General features: G+C 45.7%; 1 pseudogene; it reads right to left on the reverse strand.

The window, feature by feature from the left end:
* Positions 1-326: 326 nt before the first annotated feature.
* Positions 327-789, reverse strand: LOC138398184 (large ribosomal subunit protein uL16-like; annotated as a pseudogene).
* Positions 790-5,273: the final 4,484 nt, after the last annotated feature.

Genomic DNA, 5,273 nt, shown 5'->3' on the forward strand with positions numbered 1-5,273 from the left:
TCGAGTGGGATCTGAAAAGCGGACATGGGAGTGCAATGGAAGAAGAGCGAGACGCTGGGGAGTTGCAGGGAGTGGGGAGGAGGCGAAAGAATGCAGTGCCCCTGGACGCTGGGCCCCAGTCCCCTCGTCCCTAAAGTAAGAACAAGAATACTACTTGTTTTGCCTACTCCTAAGAGGTGTTAACAAGCATTCGACAAAATGGTACTTGCGAAAGTGTTTTCAAAACTTCAAAACATTATGTTAATACTATAGGTCTTGGGGGTTTTTTGGACAGGAAGTAGGATTTATTGGTGGGCACGAATGAGGGAGCAGCACAGTGGAAGCCCTCATGAGTGCAGGGCCCGTCACTTGTCCAGGGGGCCACGATTGGGGATGTATTTGACTCCACAGCCATCTGGGATGAGCTACTTCTCAGCCACCATGTCTTCAAATTCATCCTCACTAAACTTGGTAAAGCCCCACTTCTTTGAGATGTGGATCTTCTGGCGGCCAGGGAACTTGAACTTGGCCCTGCATGGGGCCTCAATCACATGCTCCTCGTTGTGCGGTTTGGTGCGGATGGACACAATGACTTGGCCAGTGTGAACCCTGGCCACAGTGCCCTGGGGCGCCGAGCATACTTGTCTGGAGCCTGTCAGCCCCAGCACAGGTCAACATCTTGTTGGTGCAGACAACATGGAAAGGATGGAGTTATATATCTGCTGGGATATAAAAGTCGTCTTTTCCACAACTTTTTACCCCGTACTTGTTGGCATAAATACGGGCAGCCTCCAGTACCATGTTGGACATTTTGAGTTTGGGGACCAGCAAGAAATCTAGATGAAAATGTCTATTTACAAGTTAGAAATGTGTAGGTCAGTCTCAAAGAGAGGAAGGAATTTGGGGCTGGGGTTTAGAGTGGGGGTTGTCAGAGCAAGGGTGATGGCTGAAGGCATGGGTGTCAGTGGGAACACGCAAGAACGTTATACAGAGAGTAAAGAGAGAAGGGTGTTATGATTTAAGGCAGTTCCGCGGCAGAACTTGAGAAAGAGCCATAGAAGGGTAGGAGGGAAACCAGGGTGATTCCCTGAGGGCTCATGAAGGTGAGAGCGCAAGGGATCAAAAAGCTGAAGAAAGGGAATTCTGAAAGTGGGCGACTGGTGATCAGGACTCAGAAAAAGCTCATGTCAGGTGCGTGACAGTGTCTAGGGTGTGGCTGTGGGGGCAGCTCGAAGTTGCATCGTGAAACCTCATCTCTCATCTCTGCACCGTGACCTATTGCCAGGGCTTCAGACTCCTTCCTCTTTTTTCCTTTTTTCTTTTTACTCACACCTTCCCTTCTCCCATAACCTCACAATTCACCCATAGCCTGACTCAGTCCTTCATGTATTAATAATCTCTCTCTCTGTTCCTAACATGGATTCTGCTGTGTGGTTTGAAACTGGGCTAGTGGGGCAGTACTTGGTGGTGAGAAAATGAGGCTATTTGACCAAAATGCAAAGCTGGGTCTCTACAGATGCAGCAGAAACTCTAGGGTACGGTTGTGTTCTCCAGTCTTTTGATAAATATGTGAATGTGATGCCATTTGCTGATGATGACTGATGTTTGAGTGATTGTGAAGAAGGTTAAAAGGACAAACTTTACTGGACCAAAGCAATTTTACTCTGCACAGTCAAGGTATAGAGGACAGAGTGATGTTGCACAGGTCAGATCATAGATGGGGACGGAAATTTGACAACGTGTGCTATGAGGAGTGGACGATTAGTCTGGAAAAGAGAAGTAGGGGGTACAAATAATTGGCAAAGTATTTTAATATTTATGCAGTTTAAAAATAATAATGACTGACATTTATTGAACCTACATCAGGCACTGTGTTCTATAGAAGGTTTACATGTATTATCTCATTTAATACCTGCAACACCCCTAAGAGATAACATAATAATTAACACTTACCTATTGCTTACTAAATGCTTTACAACAACAACCCCATAAGGTAGGTACTAGTATCAGCCCCGTTTTGCAGATAAGGAAACTAAAGCACAGAGAGATTAAGGAAAATCAGATTCTAAGTCAAACTATAACAGTAAACAGTGGAGCCTGAATTTGAACCAAGGCAACTGGAAATCAGAGGCCAGCTCTGAAGCACAGTGCGATACAGCACTACCATAGGCATTTGGCAGGCAAGGAAAATAGGCACAGCAAAAATAAGCCACTGTAGCAGTCGCACAGCTAATAGTGACGAAGCAGGAATCGGAAGCCATTGGAAACCAGTGAGCAATTAGGGGACACATAATGGTTCCATCTAAAATGACCTGTCTAACTACCCAAGGCACATAACAATGAGATAAGCTGCCCAGTGGCGTTCTGAGTCCCGTAGGCCCAGATACCTCCAGGAAAAGAGGTGACAATGTATTTTATTTACATCACATTTTGTAATATCTGAGGTGCTTTAGAGGAAGACCTCCTTTTTTGGCTTTGCATTTGATGGCCTCACTGGTTCTTTCCAGTCTCCTCTGGTTAAGGACTTTAAACTGCCAACAGATTATCTTGGCTTGCCCACTACAAACTGCTGTCATTGACATTTGAGTTGATTTTAAAAGGTCCTAAATGGTTTTTTACTATTGAGCAGCATTTGCTGAACCATTAAACTATATTTCATATCTATGGTCCCCATTCATTCATGTGCTTATTCCGCTCATGTTTACTGGGTGTCTGTGAAATGCCAGGCACTGTCAGGAGTTGAGGATGCAGAGAGGAAGGAGGCACATTCCCCGCAGCAGAGGCTGCTGGCGGCCCACTCATGTTTCCCCATCCTGAAGGTCACCAGCAGCCAGGCCTTGTGCAGGCCAAAGGCTTCGGGCCCCTCTGTGCCTGAGAGTGTTCTCTGGCATGGCATGTGTGTCCCGTGCGGAGGAGTGTCCCTCAGCCCACGAAGGGGGGGAGTTGGTGGGTCAATGCCTGGCTTCCTTGCCCTTCAGCGGGACAGTGTGAAGTGTGCTCTTCCCAGACTGTCCAGGGCTCCTGGCAGAGCTGAGCCCCAGTTCTAGAACCCACAGCAGAAACATCATTAATGCTTCCTTTATCATTCCTCCTCCATTCCCTGTCTTACTTCCTACTTCCTCACTGTGCTTCTTGAGATCATTTTCTAAATAAACTACTTGCACCAGAATCAGGCTCTGCTTTTGGGGAAACCTGTCCTCAGGGGCTTCCAGCCTAGTAGTTGGGACATATATGTGTAATTGTTGAGGCTTCAGATTCATTCAAGCAAACCATCCTGAGAAAATCAGAGGCACCTTCCTTACGAAGGAGAAATATGTCACATGGCTGTCCCTTTCAGTGCCATTAGATCAGAATCTCACATGGAACGAAGACACCGGGCCAGGGTCCCGGTGCTGAGAAGTGATGCACTGGCACATGGGGACGGAGTTTCTGAGTGCTCTGCAGGCAGCATCATCCGTCACTTGTACAAGGGGGAGAGAGAAGAGTGCAGGAGGAAAAAGAGAACCCATTGTAAGGTGCCCTACAAAGATCTATCTTAGCCACTAATTCTTTGTCTTCGGGGGAGCAAACACTCTGAACTCAGAGGAATCCTCTGCTCCTGAGAACTGATCCCTTCTGCAGCAGCTCGGGTTGTTGGCTCCTGGTCTGTTTGTGTAACTTGAAAAATCTGGCCTTCTTGTCCCTAAAAGCATCAAAGAGAAGGGGTATGCACATCTGTCTGGCAGCCAGAAGCCCTTCTTCACCAACGTTCTTGGAACACAGACTGAAGCAGAGTAGGATCACAACCACAGCCTTCTCCAAGGCTACCTACTGTCTCCTTGTCAGACCAGATTTGTGCCACAAGGGCACAGTGTGAGCATTAGAATCTGCTCCCCATGAGTTGCAAGTTTAAGCATGTTTAGCAAACCACTGGAAAAGCTTCTAGACCAGTCTACATCATAAGCTAATTTGCATGAGGGCTTTTATTATTGTTGGTAGAAAACTTTGTGCTCTACTTTCTGGTGGAAAGAAAGTAGAAATGAGGTATCTGACCTCTGCTGGGCCCCAAGGTTGAGTCATTCAGTAAAGAACCTCTGGGAAAAGGCAGAAGGAGCTGTTGTCCCAAAGCTCTATGGCTCATGGGAGGCCCAAGCAGAGCTGCTTTGGGACCCAGGTGTTAGCAGTGTGACAGGGGTCAGGGGTGAGTGTGCTCTCCTTTTCCACCTGTAGCACAGCAAAGTACTGAGGGTGGAAGAGACATAGCAGTTTGCAGGCTTGGGGGCCATGAGAGAGGCAGCCAGCAGCCATGCTCATTTGACTCACTGGTGTGTTGCAGCGGCCAGACCCCCTCATATGAGTGAGGGCTGCAGACCGCAATGGGAGGACTCTGGGAGTCCTCCCCAGAGATCCCAGAAATAACTGGCAGACATTGTTTATTGGGACAGAAAAGGAATTTGGCCTCTTTTTACATGGAGGTGGGAGTGAGGAGGCAGGACTCAAGGAATCAATGTAATGTGAGTATCAAAGTTAATGTGACATCTGGGAAAATGGGAGTTAAAATTGCCATTTAAATATTTCTCAATGAAAGGCTGGGAAAACTGGCCAAAACATTTATTGATTTATCCTGGAGAAGTGGGCACAGTCAAGTGCTTGCTCAATAGCTCCTGGGAAGCCACAGGCAGGTCCAGATGGTCTTCCAGCGTCAGTCCCAAGCCCTGGTACAGCATGGCACCCCAGGGCACAGACAATGAACTCTGGCCAGCGAACCCAACTGCTTCCAAAGGTCAGCCATTCAAAATTTGACTTTAAAGGTGTGCAGTTCATCTGCAGGGTTTTAAACTATTATTATAAACTTGTTTTAATTTTGCACCTTTATCTTTAGCCAGGTTCTAAGCATAGGTGCAAAAACAAGTCATTAATAAATATCTAGGATCTTTGTGACTATAAATTAGGTTTGCCAGATTTGGTAGATAAAATACAAAATATCAAGTTAAATTTGAATTTCAGATAAACAATGAATAATTTTTAGTATAAAAATTAGCATGTAATATTTGGGACATATTTGTACTAAAAACTATTCATTATTTATCTAAAATTTAAATTTAACTGGGCATCCTACATTTTATCTGGTGACCTTACCCTGAATAGATCTTTCCCAAGAAAGCGGAGCAATAAGACATCTGGCACAAAAAAGAAGTTCTGTGGTCTTTATTCCTACTGGGTAAAACTGAAATGGCTGATGGATCAGTTTGTCTTTCTTCATATGTATTCCCTTTTTATTTCCTAAGTAAATGAAATGGCATAAAATAAAAGGT

This window comes from Eulemur rufifrons, chromosome 17, assembly GCF_041146395.1.
Source record: "Eulemur rufifrons isolate Redbay chromosome 17, OSU_ERuf_1, whole genome shotgun sequence".
Lineage (NCBI taxonomy): Eukaryota > Metazoa > Chordata > Mammalia > Primates > Lemuridae > Eulemur > Eulemur rufifrons.